General features: G+C 46.5%; 1 protein-coding gene across 4 annotated transcripts in view; it reads left to right on the top strand.

Moving 5' to 3' along the window:
- The window catches only part of PDE4C (phosphodiesterase 4C), a 1,152,632-nt gene that overhangs the window by 826,208 nt on the left and 307,668 nt on the right, over window positions 1-18,756 (top strand). Inside the window, exon 1 of one of the 4 annotated variants that reach the window (XM_044305761.1) lies at window positions 10,947-11,037. The exons of the other annotated variants lie outside the window; for them this stretch is intronic. The gene's annotated coding sequence lies outside the window, so the exon portion shown is untranslated. Of the gene's footprint in view, window positions 1-10,946; window positions 11,038-18,756 lie in introns of those variants that run through there. 4 annotated transcript variants of the gene reach the window in all.

Below are 18,756 nucleotides of genomic sequence, written 5' to 3'. Positions count from 1 at the left end.
CAGAGATAAGATGTAATGGAAAGATTTGCATATGTTCTGTGTGTTTCCCTCACAATCACTGACCAAATACTGTGTGAATAAGACTTTTCAAGAGCAAGTGAAGACCACTCACGTGTTTTCACTATATTACTTTATAACAAATACTAGACCGTTTGACTTTTTAATTAACAGTTTTTCCTCTTTTTGTATTCTATTTTTATGGAGTTTTTAGAGAGTAAACAGTCAATGTGCAGCAAGCCCAGAAGAGGGGAGAGGAGTGGAGAACAGGAGTGATGGTAACAATCATGGTGGTAGTGATTACTCACAGTGGTGGTCCTCACTCTGGCACTCCCTGGGGCCATACGGTGATGGGAATGGCACACCTCATCTTCCCTTCGAGGCACTCTGTGGCTTTGGGTGTCCTTGCTGTAGATAAATTCTGAAGTATAAGGCATGGTTCTCTGAGGTGTGAGGCAATGGTGAGGCTGGTTTACCAGTAGAATAATACTTTTACTGGCAAATAATGTTTCAATACAGTACTCACGGTGGTTGTCACCAGCAGATCAGTTATATATATACAACTTATACAGTTTTGCAGTTTCCACAGGTCTTACTTTTTCACCAGCTGAGAAGGTAGTAAACAGATCAAGCTGTTTTCTCTCTGAGTTAATCTTCCTGTATCTGTATTTTTCTATCAAGCTCAAGCATCCAGACATAAGGGTGCAAAATTTCTTTTGCTGCTTTCTGCACTTTCTCACTCTCAATTGAATTCTGTATTTACAATGCACCACTATAAGATTCCACCGTGGGATGTAGTCCGAAGTTAGTCCATAAGTCTCTCAGACAAGTTATGTCCACAGTCTTTGTTGCTCGCACCACTTCTTAAAGAGGGTTGTCTCACTTCAGCAGATGACATTTATCATGTAGAGGCACTTACTAATGTATTGTGATTGTCCATATTGCCTCCTTTGCTGGCTTGATATTGCAATATGGACAATAACAGATTTATTTAACCAATCACTGGTAACAGGAGTCATCCCAAAAGATTGGAAATTAGCAAATGTTGTGCCCATTCACAAGAAAGATAGTAGGGAGGAATAGGCCAGTAAGCCTGACATCAATAGTAGGGAAATTAATGGAAATCATACTTAAGGAGAGGATTGTGGAACATCTAAAATCCCATGGATTGAAAGATGAAAAACAGCATGGGTTTACTTCAGGGAGATCATGTCAAACTAATCTTATTGATTCTTTTGATTGGGTGACTAAAATAATAGATGGCAGAGGGGCAGTAGACATTGCTTATCTAGACTTTAGTAAGTCTTTTGATACTGTCCCACATAGAAGGCTTATCAATAAAGTGCAGTCTTTGAGCTTGGACTCCCATATTGTTGAATAGATTAGGCAGTGGCTGAGGGACATACAACAGAGGGTTGTTGTCAATGGAGTATATTCAGACCATGTTCTTGTTCAGTGTTTCCCAACCAGTGTGCCTCCAGCTGTTGCAAAACTACAACTCCCAGCATGCCTGGACAGCCTTTGGCTGGAGGCACACTGGTTGGGAAACACTGGTGTTGTTACCAGTGGGGTACCTCAGGGATCTGTTTAATATCTTTATCAGCGAAATTGCAGAAGGCCTCGATGGTAAGGTGTGTCTTTTTGCTGATGACACAAAGATTTGTAACAGGATTGATGTTCCTGGAGGGATACACCAAATGGAAAAGGATTTAGGAAAACTAGAGGAATTGTCAAAAATCTGGCAACTAAACTTTAACCACTTCAACCCCGCTAGCTGAAACCCCCTTAATGACCAGGCCACTTTTTACACTTCTGCACTACACTACTTTCACCGTTTATCGCTCGGTCATGCAACTTATCACCCAAATGAATTTTACCTCCTTTTCTTCTCACTAATAGAGCTTTCATTTGGTGGTATTTTATTGCTGCTGACATTTTTACTTTTTTTGTTATTAATCTAAATTTAACGATTTTTTTGCAAAAAAATGACATTTTTCACTTTCAGCTGTAAAATTTTGTAAAAGAAACGACATCCATATATAAATTTTTCGCTAAATTTATTGTTCTACATGTCTTTGATAAAAAAAAATGTTTGGGCAAAAAAAATAAAAAATGGTTTGGGTAAAAGTTATAGCGTTTACAAACTATGGTACAAAAATGTGAATTTCCACTTTTTGAAGCAACTCTGATTTTCTGAGCACCTGTCATGATTCCTGAGGTTCTACAATGCCCAGACAGTAGAAAAACCCCACAAATGACCCCATTTCGGAAAGTAGACACCCTAAGGTATTCGCTGATGGGCATAGTGAGTTCATAGAACTTTTTATTTTTTGTCACAAGTTAGCGGAAAATGATGATTTTTTATTTATTTATTTTTTTCTTACAAAGTCTCATATTCCACTAACTTGCGAACAAAAAATAATAAATTCTAGGAACTCGCCATGCCCCTCACGGAATACCTTGGGGTGTCTTCTTTCCAAAATGGGGTCACTTGTGGGGTAGTTATACTGCCCTGACAATTTAGGGGCCCAAATATGTGAGAAGTACTTTGCAATCAAAATGTGTAAAAAATGGCCTGCGAAATCCGAAAGGTGCACTTTGGAATATGTGCCCCTTTGCCCACCTTGGCTGCAAAAAAGTGTCACACATCTGGTATCGCCGTACTCAGGAGGAGTTGGGGAATGTGTTTTGGGGTGTCATTTTACATATACCCATGCTGGGTGAGAGAAATATCTTGGCAAAAGACAACTTTTCTAATTTTTTTATACAAAGTTGGCATTTGACCAAGATATTTTTCTCACCCAGCATGGGTATATGTAAAATGACACCCCAAAACACATTCCCCAACTTCTCCTGAGTACGGCGATACCAGATGTGTGACACTTTTTTTGCAGCCAAGATGGGCAAAGGGGCACATATTCCAAAGTGCACCTTTCGGATTTCACAGGCCATTTTTTACACATTTTGATTGCAAAGTTCTTCTCACACATTTGGGCCCCTAAATTGCCAGGGCAGTATAACTATGCCACAAGTGACCCCATTTTGGAAAGAAGACACCCCAAGGTATTCCGTGAGGGGCATGGCGAGTTCCTAGAATTTTTTATTTTTTGTCGCAAGTTAGTGTAATATGAGACTTTGTAAGGAAAAAAGAAAAAAAAAAGAAAAATCATCATTTTCCGCTAACTTGTGACAAAAAATAAAAAATTCTAGGAACTCGCTGTGCCCTTCACGGAATACCTTGGGGTGTCTTCTTTCCAAAATGGGGTCACTTGTGGCGTAGTTATACTGCCCTGGCAATTTAGGGGCCCAAATGTGTGAGAAGTACCTTGCAATCAAAATGTGTAAAAAATGGCCTGCGAAATCCGAAAGGTGCACTTTGGAATGTGTGCCCCTTTGCCCACCTTGGCTGCAAAAAAGTGTCACACATCTGGTATCGCCGTACTCAGGAGAAGTTGGGGAATGTGTTTTGGGGTGTCATTTTACATATACCCATGCTGGGTGAGAGAAATATCTTGGCAAAAGACAACTTTTCCCATTTTTTTTATACAAAGTTGGCATTTGACCAAGATATTTTTCTCACCCAGCATGGGAATATGTAAAATGACACCCCAAAACACATTCCCCAACTTCTCCTGAGTACGGCGATACCAGATGTGTGACACTTTTTTGCAGCCTAGATGCGCAAAGGTGCCCAAATTCCTTTTAGGAGGGCATTTTTTGACATTTGGATCCCAGACTTCTTCTCACACTTTCGGGCCCCTAAAAAGCCAGGGCATTATAAATACCCCACTTTGGAAAGAAGACACCCCAAGGTATTCAATGAGGGGCCTGGCGAGTTCATAGAATTTTTTTATTTTTTGCATAAGTTAGCGGAAATTGATTTTATTTTTGTTTTTTTTCTCACAAAGTCTCACTTTCCGCTAACTTAGGACAAAAATTTCAATCTTTCATGGACTCGATATGCCCCTCAAGGAATACCTTGGGGTGTCTTCTTTCCGAAATGGGGTCACATGTGGGGTATTTATACTGCCCTGGCTTTTTAGGGGCCCTAAAGCGTGAGAAGAAGTCTGGAATATAAATGTCTAAAAATGTTTACGCATTTGAATTCCGTGAGGGGTATGGTGAGTTCATGTGAGATTTTATTTTTTGACACAAGTTAGTGGAATATAGTGGAAAAAACAAACAAAAAAAATATATATATTTCCGCTAACTTGGGCCAAAAAAATGTCTGAATGGAGCCTTACAGGGGGGTGATCAATGACAGGGGGGTGATCACCCATATAGACTCCCTGATCACCCCCCTGTCATTGATCACCCCCCTGGTAAGGCTCCATTCAGACGTCCGTATGATTTTTACGGATCCATGGATCGGATCCGCAAAACACATGCGGACGTCTGAATGGAGCCTTACAGGGGGGTGATCAATGACAGGGGGGTGATCAGGGAGTGTATATGGGTGATCACCCCCCTGTCATTGATCACCCCCCTGTAAGGCTCCATTCAGACGTCCGTATGATTTTTACGGATCCATGGATACATGGATCGGATCCGCAAAACACATGCGGACGTCTGAATGGAGCCTTACAGGGGGGTGATCAATGACAGGGGGTGATCAGGGAGTGTATATGGGTGATCACCCCCCTGTCATTGATCACCCCCCTGTAAGGCTCCATTCAGACGTCCGTATGATTTTTACGGATCCATGGATACATGGATCGGATCCGCAAAACACATGCGGACGTCTGAATGGAGCCTTACAGGGGGGTTATCAATGACAGGGGGTGATCAGGGAGTGTATATGGGTGATCACCCCTCTGTCATTGATCACCCCCCTATAAGGCTCCATTCAGACGTCCGCATGTGTTTTGCGGATCCGATCCATGTATCCATGGATCCGTAAAAATCATACAGACGTCTGAATGGAGCCTTACAGGGGGTGATCAATGACAGGGGGGTGATCAATGACAGGGGGTGATCAGGGAATCTATATGGGTGATCACCCGCCTGTCATTGATCACCCCCCTGTAAGGCTCCATTCAGACGTCCGTATGTGTTTTGCGGATCCGATCCATGTATCCGTGGATCCGTAAAAATCATACAGACGTCTGAACGGAGCCTGACAGGGGGGTGATCAGGGAGTTTATATGGGGTGATCATGGGTGATCAGGGGTTCATAAGGGGTTAATAAGTGACGGGGGGGGTGTAGTGTGGTGTTTGGTGCGACTTTACTGAGCTGCCTGTGTCCTCTGGTGGTCGATCCAAACAAAAGGGACCACCAGAGGACCAGGTAGCAGGTATATTAGACGCTGTTATCAAAACAGCGTCTAATATACCTGTTAGGGGTTAAAAAAAAATCACATCTCCAGCCTGCCAGCGAGCGATCGCCGCTGGCAGGCTGGAGATCCACTCGCTTACCTTTTGTTCCTGTGAGCGCGCGTGCGCTCACAGGAAATCTCGGCCCTCGCGAGATGACGCGTATATGTGTCACTCTGTGCAGAGCTGCCGCCTCTGGACCGCACATCTGCGTTAGGCGGTCCGGAGGCGGTTAATGTTGATAAGTGCAAGATAATGCACCTGGGGCATAAAAACCCAAGAGCAAAATATAAAATCAGTGATACAGTTCTAACCTCAGTGTCTGAGGAAAGGGACTTAGGGATCATTATTTCAGAAGACTTAAAGGTAGGCAGACAATGTCACAGAGCAGCAGGAAATGCTAGCAGAATGCTTGGGTGTATAGGGAGAGGAATTGCCAGTAGAAAGAGGGGGGGTGCTCATGCCGCTCTACAGAGCCCTAGTGAGACCTCATTTGGAGTATTGTGCTCAGTACTGGAGACCATATCTCCAGAAGGATATTGATACTTTATTGCATCAGTTTCTTAGGGGTTTTAGCAGAAGCCCTTCCATCCCTGTTTTGCCAGCTTACTCAGGTGAATGCTTAGTAATCCCTGCCTCAACTGACCGGAGACCAAATAGAGAAGGCTGAACAGGAAGATCCATCTGTAGGGGTGGTCCGCTGGTCGGTAAAAAGGGGCATGAGGTCTCGGGACTGAGGTGTGAAATGGCTTGAGGTGTGAAATCTGCTCCCCCTGCTTCTCAATGATTTTCAGAAGCTTCTCCTCTCAACACTATGATTTAGACTCTAGAGCAACAGCAGCCAATCGTGGATTTTAGCTCCCTGGCTGCCATAGTAGCTTCCTCTTGTCGCACTTCCTTAAAGGGGTTCTCTCATCATGGACAATGGGGGCATATCGCTAGGATATGCCCCCATTGTGTTATAGGTGCGGGTCCCAGCAACGCTAGGATATGCCCCCATTGTCTTATAGGTGCAGGACCCGCACATATATCGGGAACGGAGCCCCACACTGGTGGCTGTAGGACTCATTTCATTTCTATGGGGCCCAATGGAAATAGACGAGCCAGCGCTTGGCTATTTTCGCCGGCCCCATAGAAAATGAATGGAGGGCAGCTGCGCATGTGCAATGCGGCCTCCTTCACTTGTGGGGCTCCATTCCCGATGTAGGTCTGGGTCCCAGCGGTGGGACCCGCACCTATAAGACAATGAGGACATATCCTAGCGATATGCCCCCATTGTCCATAATGAGACAACCCCTTTAAGTAGTTGAGAGAATGAAAGGGAGATCTTCTCTTTATCACAGCACCTCAGTCTTTGAGCAATAGGATCATAAGTCAGAGCACCGTGTAGTACTTGATCAAAGTTGCACTGGTCATCATCTCCAGGGCTAATCTCCTGTGAACCAGTTTGTCTAATCTGTAAAGATACATCTTCTCGCCAGGATCTTGATAGGTAGTACGGAGCTTATAGAGCAGGTCCACGGCATCCTCTGGGGACCCAAAAGAATCCTCAAGAGCAGCCATATAGTCTTGGTAAGTTGCTTGGAGCTTACTCCGCCATGCAGCCTGGACCACTTCCATAGTCAGACCCTTCAAACTCTCCACTATTCTCTGCTTCCTCATAGCATCAGTACACTGTCACTTTTCTAGATACTGCAGGGCAACATCTATCCATGTTCCATATCCTTCTTCTGCTGTGGTAGGGGGTGACACCTGAGAAAGCACTCAGACGGCGGTAGCTTCCCTCAGGAAGCATCTATGCAAACTGACTAACTTGCCAGTACATCAGCAGTAGCAGAGGTCTTCTCGGACTTGGCACAAGGTGGAGTAGGAGGTAGACACCTACTAGGCCTCCTATCCCGAATGCATGGATCTTCAGGCAAAGTTGCTTTTGGTCATATAGGCCATATGATCTTCCACTTCTGTCCATGTTCTGGGGGCACAGATATAACAGATGGGAAGTATTCTCTCTGTAAACCCTTTCTGTCACTATTAGCGCAGCTGACATTTTCTCCCACTCTTCATTTAGAGTAGACAATCAAATTAAGCCCATTCACAATCTGCAGTATGTTATCATCAGACACATGGAGGAGTTCACCACACATTGCAAAACTATATTCTTCAGCAGTACTAGTCTTTTCACACCACATGTACACTTCTCCCTCTGTGAAAATTCCCATGCCGTCTGTCTCTGTCGATCTCAGCAGTGCCTTCGCTTTAACACTCCTTTGGGAAGCCCCTCGGTTGTTTTAGAAAGGGTGAACAATGGTGAAGAACATAAAGATAATGCAATAAGATTGCAGGGGGTGGGCTATCTGTAACAGTAAGCAGTGATGGTGATCATACACACTCTCCTTTGGAAGACAGTACGCACTTTCCAGCTATCTACTCCTAGCACTCAGCTTACTATACTCTATTATCTAGTAATTAACCTAATCCGAACATTGGGGCCCAGTTGCAGCAAACGTGGGCCCGCTAATGTTTGTGCACTTATTATTGTCTGGGAACCAGCTGGGGGATGCAGCATTCAGAAGCTTGGATGGCAGTGGAGTCATGGGCAAGATCCTCCTTGGATGCAGGCTTGGCTGTAGTGGTAATGCAGAAGCTGAGCTTTCCCTTCTTACACTGGAAACACAGGGCTTATCGGGACTGTGCAGTAGGGTTAATGCAGGAGATTAGCTTTCTCTTCTCATACAGGAAACACAGGAGCCGCCTGAGATGTGCTGTCTGCACAAAAACAGGGCACACTTCTGTTTGTGGAGATCTCCTAGCCATGCTGCTGTCTCTCAGATGTCTGCTGTTCCTCTTCCTTCCTTAGCCTTTCCCCCTGGTCCCCCTGCTATTGGCTGCAGGGAGGAGCAAGTGCTCGTGGGATTTGTAGTCCACTTCACCTCAGAAGAATCAGCACTAGTGCCTGCTGCTGCGAGTCCCTGCTTGTAATTGACAGTCACAGCATCCACTAGACCCACTGCTTTCTTTGCAGTGGTTACATATGAAACATATAGGATATTACAGCACCACATACCTATAAGATCCAGTGATGCCTTTGCTTTCCTTGTCTTCTACATTCAGAGATCAGACCGCCGTAACAACTTCTTTTACCACAGAGACATCTTAGGGTCCTCATTTCATCATCCTCTCTCTCCTGGTGTTATCCTGCTGCCTCCCCCAAAATAATGTGCTGTGCTCCCCAATGCCCTCAAATACTATACTGCAGAAATAACAGTGCCATACAGATAGTCCCCCCCCCCCCCCCCATAGTAATAGTCCAGCCAGGCTGCCCTCAATAGTAATAGTGCTACCCACAATACCCCCAATAGCAACCCCATTACTAGTAATGCCCTCCATATTTTGCCTAATAATAATGTCCTCATAGGGCACTTAGTAGAAATAAGGTCTCCCTATGGTGCCCCCAGCAGTAATAAGGCCCTCTATAAGGCACCCCTATACACCCCCAGTAGTAATAAAGCCCCCTATAGTGGACCCACTATGTATATTGTTCCCTGTAGTAGCCCTGGGATTTATAAAGCTGCAGTGCCCCTTATAGTTATAATATGCTCCCAGTAGTGCCCATATGTGTAATATCTCCTGTAGGTCTGTATTATAATGCCCCCTGTATTAGAATGCCCTCTTTACTGGTCTGGCCTGTATTTTAATAACTCCTTCCCTGTTAATGCCCCCTGTAGTGCTAGTATGTATAATGCTCTCAGCCCTCGTAGTCTGCTTGTCCCCTGTAGTATAATGGCCCCTTGTAGTGCTAGCATGTGTAATGCTCTCACCTCCCATAGTATAATACCCCCCTGTAGTAATAGTATATCTAATGCCCCTCTCCATAGTCCCCCTGTAGTGGCGGTATATGTATAAAGCTTTCCCCCCTTGTAGTCCCCCCATACTATAATGCCACCTATAGTGGTGGTATATGCATAATGTTCTTCCCCGGTAGTCCCTGTACTATAATGCCCCAGCACGATCACATGGTGACAAATGTCTGTTGCCTGTCATCACGACTTCCTGCTCCATTCTACTGCCTCATAGACCTCATGCCTAGTGGCCTGAGTCCTACTAGGCCAGACGGTGTGGGTGGGAACCATAGCCTCCTGTGCCCTGTCGTACACTGCATCCCCCTCAGAGGCAGATCAGCCGCTGCCTGAGACGAGATGCTAATGGTAAAAGCGGCCCTAGGAGTAGTTAAACTCATGATGGTATTCCTTCCTATGTCGCTCCCTGGGTTGTGCAGTGATGAGAAGGGCTCTTTTGTTGATGTTAGGTTTTGAGGTGCAAGCCAGTGTTCCCCAAAGTGTGAGTCAATGATGAGATTAGGTTTAGTGCAACATGTCCATTGTATTTCTGCTGCCTTCTGTCCCACAAGGTCCACAGAGTGAGAGGTTTGGCTGTCAGCTCTGCTCTATGATGCCTACTCATCCACAGCTTAGTCTAGTTTCACACTAGCACTAAAATGTTCCAGCAGAATGTTCCTGTAGAGGAACAGCCTACCGGAGTTCATTGTATCCAGCATAGCAGTATTTGTCCAGCCGGATCTTGCACTAATGCCAGAAACAGGACAGATCCCTGCTGGGTCCCATTATAGTTAATGGGGTCTGGCAGTGCTCCTGCAGTTTCTGGCCATGCCGGATGCAATGAACTGTAGCAGCCTGTTCCTCTGCCGAAATAGCATAGTGGAACATTGTATCGCTAGTTTAAAACTGGACTTACACTAGACTGAACTAATTTCCTCCTAGAGAGGAAGGGGTGGTGCCAGCCCTGCCTAGCAACTTCCCACTTTCTATATACAACCTTTGGGATATACAGGGCACAGAACAGTGGCATTAATGCTTGCTGTGAGGACTTTGCACTTTAATAACAATAAGGCCATGGCTACTTACAGACTTGCATGACAGATTCAGAAGCAAGTTTTGTACAGTGGTCACTAGTATGCCACTTGTGTGCATCCTGCATCTCTAGTCAAATAAAATGTGTATTGTGACTCTCGCAGCTCAGAGTATTTCTAGGATCTATGACGGATGTGCTGTCACTCAGAATGAATTAGTAGTATCGCCTGCCAATTTCTCATGCAATAAATACACAAGAGGACTCTATCTAAAAAGATAAATGTATGGATTTTCAGAGATTATTATTAATATAAGCTCATATGTGGTTATACTGTGTTGCATTATGTTCATGTGTTGTTTTATATGGTTTTAAACAATTATTAAACACACGGGAGGCCCTATCAAGAACAGAGTAGCATATGCGAGTCCTGATAAATTAGGGCCTAAGTGCTCATTCTATTTACAGCGTGCACCTGCCCAGAACAATTTCTCTGCCAGCTGTGATGCTCAGGATATTATACGCCAGTTCTTTAAATGGGCTGTAGATTCCTGCTTATGACTGAGGAGAGCGGGGAGGGATTTAGATCCTGCCAGTCTAATAACAATGCTTTGTATGGGGCGACATTAGCAATCACATGGGGGCCATGTTGGAACCAAGGCAAAGAAGTGCGTATTCCTGGGCACCTCTGTTTAGAGAGTTTTGTGAAAATGTTTAGCTTTGTGAATAATGTAATCCTACTTCTGACAGCTGCTATAAACCATCCTGCTGTAATATAAGGAATTATGAAGACGCAGAACAAGATGAAACTATTGACTTTTTAAAACTGTATGTGTACATATGGTATATTTATACTACAAGGTAAGAAAATGAATGCATGGCTTCACAGTGCTTTTATAGGAAAAGATTACTACTTACATTGGCCTAAAGCTGTAAACGTAGGCATGTGCAGTATTTATATGATGTTCTCGAAGAGTGTGCTATGGAAGGAGTTGGAATGATTTTCAAGTTTGCAACTATGAGATAAAGTTGAGACTCTCATGACACAATTCTAACGGGAGATACAACTTTATCTGTTTCATGAATTGAGTGGCTCCTCCAGCAGTAGGGAAATGTGTTCACAACCCATTCAATAATAAAAGGCCGGTTGCTTGGTGTCAAACTACAAATTCCACAGCGTTAAAGGTTTTTAAGCCACACAGACCTGATAATAGGGTTGTCCAGGACTTAAAGGGAACCTGTCACTGGGATTTTGTGTATAGAGCTGAGGACATGGATTGCTAAATGGCCGCTAGCACATCCGCAATACCCAGTCCCCTTAGCTCTGTGTGCTTTTATTGTGTAAAAAAAATGGATTTGATACATATGCAAATTAACCTGAGATGAGTCCTGTATGTGAGATGAGTCAGGGACAGGACTCATCTCAGGTTAATTTGCATATGTATCAAATCGTTTTTTTTTTTACACAATAAAAGCACACAGAGCTATGGGGACTGGGTATTGTGGATGTGCTAGCAGCCATCTAGCAACCCATGTCCTCAGCTCGATACACAAAATCCCGGTGACAGGTTCCCTTTAAAGGCTATAGGCATGTACAAATTGTCAGTCCCTTTCTCTCTACAGGATTGAGATTCATTATTATCAGGCCTTTTGTTTACACTTTGTCCCATCAGGGAACCTAGCTGAAAACTGAGATAAGTATCTCATAGAGCAGAGACTCCTCCTTCAACTTGAGAACTAGTTAAAGGATTTCCTGGGGAATTATTTAAGTGGAATCAAGCAACCCATCCTATAATGTGACTAGGATGGGTAGCCTCTATTTGCATGGTTGCTCAGCGAGTTAGGGAGGCAGGCCTCACTAAGCAGCATTCCAGTGCCTGCATATATTCCACATTGGTGAGCTCAGTAGTGTATCTTGGTTTTGTGCTGCGCTAGGCGAGACTAAACTCGGACACCCCCTAATATAAATGTCACCCACCCCTTCCTGTCAAGACCAAACCCCTTCCTCTGTAACCCCCTCCCCTTCCTCTTTAGGCTCCACTCTTTCCTGTTAGCTTCACATCTTCCTTTCTGTATTTAAAAGTGAATAACGAAGGCCAATATTTTGTGTTTTCTGTACCAAATCTTGCATCTATTATTTTAAGAGAATCTTTACATATAATAATATAAAGTGTAAATTCAACCACTTTACAAAGATCAGTCATCCAGGTCAACTATACTATATTGATCACAGACAATCAAATTGTTTGAATTAGCACATGGTCAGTCCACATGATACAAATACATTAAATAAAATGGCTGTATCATTATTCTAAAAATTAAAAAAGCACAACTTCTAACACAAATGTATTTTACAGATGACTTTTTTTTTTTAAACAAGGTGAAGCTAGAGATAGTACAGTATTAACCCCTCCCTAATTCTCCCCCCTCTAACCACCCAACGGGTCCTAACCCCCTTACCCCATAAAACAACTAAGTAATAGATTTTTTGTGAATTACTGTAATTTAAGTACTTACAGTTTTTGAGGCAGCAGCAGGGATCAGTGCATTGGTGGCCGGAGCCTGGCCTCAGTGTTCACGGTGACCGTGTGCAGGATCCTTTCTGCACTTGAAGGAGATAAGGCTCACCCTAGCATTTCCAGCCTGTGACTCCACCTCTGTGTGACGTCATGACGGCAACGCGCAGACACAAAAGGCAGGGGTGGTCGGGAGGAAGTCAGGAGGAGGAGGAAGTAAGTCTTTCAACTCCTTCACTATGCGTCGCGGGGATGCCGCTCGCATAGTGAAGGATCGGATCGGACAAGGGGCAAACAAAATATTTAGCATATTGTGTAACTATCACTACGCAAACAAGGCATTTTGCTGCCCCATTGGCAAGTGCCGCCCTAGGCAAATGCCCTGTTTGCCTTGTGATAGATACACCCCTGGGTGAGCTTTGATGTTGAGTTGCACAACTTCTCCTGCTCTCTGTCTGTGAAGGTTCTCATTTATACAGGTCATGGTATATCTGTAAAGAATAAATCAAAGCAACTGGACTTAATGTAGATTTCTTGAAAACGTTTCATTTGTTCTTCCAACTAGTTCGTTATTCCCAGAGAATTCTTGTACAGTCACCCAGAATTGAGAAAGCTCGTTGGAAGAACGAGTGAAACGTTTTCAAGAAATCTACAGTAAGTCCAGTTGCTTTGATTTATTCTTTACAGATATTCTCCTGCTATAGAACATGCTGTCTGCAGATTGCATTTCGAGATGACAGGTTTTCAATAAGTTAAAAAGAGATTTTAGTTTTAAGCCTTACCATTAGAGTTGAGCGAACACCTGGATGTTCGGGTTCGAGAAGTTCGGCCGAACATCCCGGAAATGTTCGGGTTCGGGATCCGAACCCGATCCGAACTTCGTCCCGAACCCGAACCCCATTGAAGTCAATGGGGACCCGAACTTTTCGGCACTAAAAAGGCTGTAAAACAGCCCAGGAAAGAGCTAGAGGGCTGCAAAAGGCAGCAACATGTAGGTAAATCCCCTGCAAACAAATGTGGATAGGGAAATGAATTAAAATAAAAATTAAATAAATAAAAATTAACCAAAATCAATTGGAGAGAGGTTCCATAGCAGAGAATCTGGCTTCCCGTCACCCACCACTGGAACAGTCCATTCTCAGATATTTAGGCCCCGGCACCCAGGCAGAGGAGAGAGGTCCCGTAACAGAGAATCTGTCTTCATGTCAGCAGAGAATTAGTCTGCATGTCATAGCAGAGAATGAGGCTTCACGTCAGCCACCACTGCAACAGTCCATTGGCATATATTTAGGCCCAGCACCCAGGCAGAGGAGGGAGGTCCCGTAACAGAGAATCTGTCTTCATGTCAGCAGAGAATTAGTCTGCATGTCATAGCAGAGAATGAGGCTTCACGTCAGCCACCACTGCAACAGTCCATTGGCATATATTTAGGCCCAGCACACACACAGGCAGAGGAGAGAGGTCCCGTAACAGAGAATCTGGCTTCATGTCAGCAGAGAATCAGTCTGCATGTCATAGCAGAGAATGAGGCTTCACGTCAGCCACCACTGCAACAGTCCATTGGCATATATTTAGGCCCAGCACACACACAGGCAGAGGAGAGAGGTCCCGTAACAGAGAATCTGGCTTCATGTCAGCAGAGAATCAGTCTGCATGTCATAGCAGAGAATGAGGCTTCACGTCAGCCACCACTGCAACAGTCCATTGGCATATATTTAGGCCCAGCACCCAGGCAGAGGAGGGAGGTCCCGTAACAGAGAATCTGTCTTCATGTCAGCAGAGAATTAGTCTGCATGTCATAGCAGAGAATGAGGCTTCACGTCAGCCACCACTGCAACAGTCCATTGGCATATATTTAGGCCCAGCACACACACAGGCAGAGGAGAGAGGTCCCGTAACAGAGAATCTGGCTTCATGTCAGCAGAGAATCAGTCTGCATGTCATAGCAGAGAATGAGGCTTCACGTCAGCCACCACTGCAACAGTCCATTGGCATATATTTAGGCCCAGCACACACACAGGCAGAGGAGAGAGGTCCCGTAACAGAGAATCTGGCTTCATGTCAGCAGAGAATCAGTCTGCATGTCATAGCAGAGAATGAGGCTTCACGTCAGCCACCACTGCAACAGTCCATTGGCATATATTTAGGCCCAGCACCCAGGCAGAGGAGGGAGGTCCCGTAACAGAGAATCTGTCTTCATGTCAGCAGAGAATTAGTCTGCATGTCATAGCAGAGAATGAGGCTTCACGTCAGCCACCACTGCAACAGTCCATTGGCATATATTTAGGCCCAGCACCCAGGCAGAGGAGGGAGGTCCCGTAACAGAGAATCTGTCTTCATGTCAGCAGAGAATTAGTCTGCATGTCATAGCAGAGAATGAGGCTTCACGTCAGCCACCACTGGAACAGTCCATTCTCAGATATTTAGGCCCCGGCACCCAGGCAGAGGAGAGAGGTCCCGTAACAGAGAATCTGTCTTCATGTCAGCAGAGAATTAGTCTGCATGTCATAGCAGAGAATGAGGCTTCACGTCAGCCACCACTGCAACAGTCCATTGGCATATATTTAGGCCCAGCACCCAGGCAGAGGAGAGAGGTCCCGTAACAGACAATCTGGCTTCATGTCAGCAGAGAATCAGTCTTCATATCATAGCAGAGAATCAGGCTTCACGTCACCCACCACTGTAAGAGTCAATTTTCATAAATTTAGGCCCAGAACCCAGGTAGAGGAGAAAGGTCCCGTAACAGACAATCTGGCTTCATGACAGCAGAGAATCAGTCTGCATGTCATAGCAGAGAATCAGGCTTCACGTCAGCCACCACTGCAACAGTCCATTGTCATAAATTTAGGCCCAGCACCCAGGCAGAGGAGAGAGGTCCCGTAACAGACAATCTGGCTTCATGTCAGCAGAGAATTAGTCTGCATGTCATAGCAGAGAATCAGGCTTCATGTCAGCCACCACTGCAACAGTCCATTGGCATATATTTAGGCCTAGCACACAGGCAGAGGAGAGGTTCATTCAACTTTGGGTAGCATCGCAATATAATGGTAAAATGAAAATAAAAATAGGATTGAATGAGGAAGTGCCCTGGAGTCCAATAATATATGGTTATGGGGAGGTAGTTAATGTCTAATCTGGACAAGGGACGGACAGGTCCTGTGGGATCCATGCCTGGTTCATTTTTATGAACGTCAGCTTGTCCACATTGGCTGTAGACAGGCGGCTGCGTTTGTCTGTAATGACGCCCCCTGCCGTGCTGAATACACGTTCAGACAAAACGCTGGCTGCCGGGCAGGCCAGCACCTCCAAGGCATAAAAGGCTAGCTCTGGCCACGTGGACAATTTAGAGACCCAGAAGTTGAATGGGGCCGAACCATCAGTCAGTACGTGGAGGGGTGTGCACACGTACTGTTCCACCATGTTAGTAAAATGTTGCCTCCTGCTAACACGTTGCGTATCAGGTGGTGGTGCAGTTAGCTGTGGCGTGTTGACAAAAGTTTTCCACATCTCTGCCATGCTAACCCTGCCCTCAGAGGAGCTGGCCGTGACACAGCTGCCTTGGCGACCTCTTGCTCCTCCTCTGCCTTGGCCTTGGGCTTCCACTTGTTCCCCTGTGACATTTGGGAATGCTCTCAGTAGCGCGTCTACCAACGTGCGCTTGTACTCGCGCATCTTCCTATCACGCTCCAGTGCAGGAAGTAAGGTGGGCACATTGTCTTTGTAGCGTGGATCCAGCAGGGTGGCAACCCAGTAGTCCGCACAGGTTAAAATGTGGGCAACTCTGCTGTCGTTGCGCAGGCACTGCAGCATGTAGTCGCTCATGTGTGCCAGGCTGCCCAGGGGTAAGGACAAGCTGTCCTCTGTGGGAGGCGTATCGTCATCGTCCTGCCTTTCCCCCCAGCCACGCACCAGTGATGGACCTGAGCTGCGTTGGGTGCCACCCCGCTGTGACCATGCTTCATCCTCATCCTCCTCCACCTCCTCCTCATCCTCGTCCTCCTCGTCCTCCAGTAGTGGGCCCTGGCTGGCCACATTTGTACCTGGCCTCTGCTGTTGCAAAAAACCTCCCTCTGAGTCACTTCGAAGAGACTGGCCTGAAAGTGCTAAAAATGACCCCTCTTCCTCATCCTCCTCCTCCTCCTCCTGGGCCACCTCCTGTTCCATCATCGCCCTAAGTGTTTTCTCAAGGAGACATAGAAGTGGTATTGTAACGCTGATAACGGTGTCATCGCCACTGGCCATGTTGGTGGAGTACTCGAAACAGCGCAACAGGGCACACAGGTCTCGCATGGAGGCCCAGTCATTGGTGGTGAAGTGGTGCTGTTCTGTAGTGCGACTGACCCGTGCGTGCTGCAGCTGAAACTCCACTATGGCCTGCTGCTGCTCGCACAGTCTGTCCAGCATGTGCAAGGTGGAGTTCCACCTGGTGGGCACGTCGCATATGAGGCGGTGAGCGGGAAGGCCGAAGTTACGCTGTAGCGCAGACAGGCGAGCAGCAGCAGGATGTGAACGCCGGAAGCGCGAACAGACGGCCCGCACTTTATGCAGCAGCTCTGACATGTCGGGGTAGTTGTGAATGAACTTCTGCACCACCAAATTCAGCACATGCGCCAAGCAAGGGATGTGCGTCAAATTGGCTAGTCCCAGAGCTGCAACGAGATTTCGCCCATTATCACACACCACCAGGCCGGGCTTGAGGCTCACCGGCAGCAACCACTCGTCGGTCTGTTGTTCTATACCCCGCCACAACTCCTGTGCGGTGTGGGGCCTGTCCCCCAAACATATGAGTTTCAGAATGGCCTGCTGACGTTTACCCCGGGCTGTGCTGAAGTTGGTGGTGAAGGTGTGTGGCTGACTGGATGAGCAGGTGGAAGAAGAGGAGGAGGAAGCCGAGAAGGAGGAGGTGGCAACAGGAGGCAAAGAATGTTGCCCTGCGATCCTTGGCGGCGGAAGGACGTGCGCCAAACAGCTCTCCGCCTGGGGCCCAGCTGCCACTACATTTACCCAGTGTGCAGTTAGGGAGATATAGCGTCCCTGGCCGTGCTTACTGGTCCACGTATCTGTGGTTAGGTGGACCTTGCTACAGATGGCGTTGCGCAGTGCACACTTGATTTTATCGGATACTTGGTTGTGCAGGGAAGGCACGGCTCTCTTGGAGAAGTAGTGCCGGCTGGGAACAACATACTGTGGGACAGCAAGCGACATGAGCTGTTTGAAGCTGTCTGTGTCCACCAGCCTAAATGACAGCATTTCATAGGCCAGTAGTTTAGAAATGCTGGCATTCAGGGCCAGGGATCGAGGGTGGCTAGGTGGGAATTTACGCTTTCTATCAAATGTTTGTGAGATGGAGAGCTGAACGCTGGCGTGTGACATGGTTGAGACGCTTGGTGACGGAGGTGGTGGTGGTGGTGTTGGTGGTACATCCCCTGTTTGCTGGGCGGCAGGTGCCAACGTTCCTCCAGAGGCGGAGGAAGAGGCCGAGGCGGCAGCAGCAGAATAGGCCGAGGCGGCAGCAGCAGAAGAGGTAGCAGGGGGAGCCTGAGTGACTTCCTTGGTTTTAAGGTGTTTACTCCACTGCAGTTCATGCTTTGCATGCAGGTGCCTGGTCATGCAGGTTGTGCTCAGGTTCAGAACGTTAATGCCTCGCTTCAGGCTCTGATGGCACAGCGTGCAAACCACTCGGGTCTTGTCGTCAGCACATTGTTTGAAGAAGTGCCATGCCAGGGAACTCCTTGAAGCTGCCTTTGGGGTGCTCGGTCCCAGATGGCGGCGGTCAGTAGCAGGCGGAGTCTCTTGGCGGCGGGTGTTCTGCTTTTGCCCACTGCTCCCTCTTTTGCTACGCTGTTGGCTCGGTCTCACCACTGCCTCTTCCTCCGAACTGTGAAAGTCAGTGGCACGACCTTCATTCCATGTGGGGTCTAGGACCTCATCGTCCCCTGCATCGTCTTCCACCCAGTCTTGATCCCTGACCTCCTGTTCAGTCTGCACACTGCAGAAAGACGCAGCAGTTGGCACCTGTGTTTCGTCATCATCAGAGACATGCTGAGGTGGTATTCCCATGTCC

This window comes from Bufo gargarizans, chromosome 1, assembly GCF_014858855.1.
Source record: "Bufo gargarizans isolate SCDJY-AF-19 chromosome 1, ASM1485885v1, whole genome shotgun sequence".
Lineage (NCBI taxonomy): Eukaryota > Metazoa > Chordata > Amphibia > Anura > Bufonidae > Bufo > Bufo gargarizans.
Note: the sequence above shows the minus strand (reverse complement) of the source record. Positions and strands in the feature narration are given on the sequence as shown.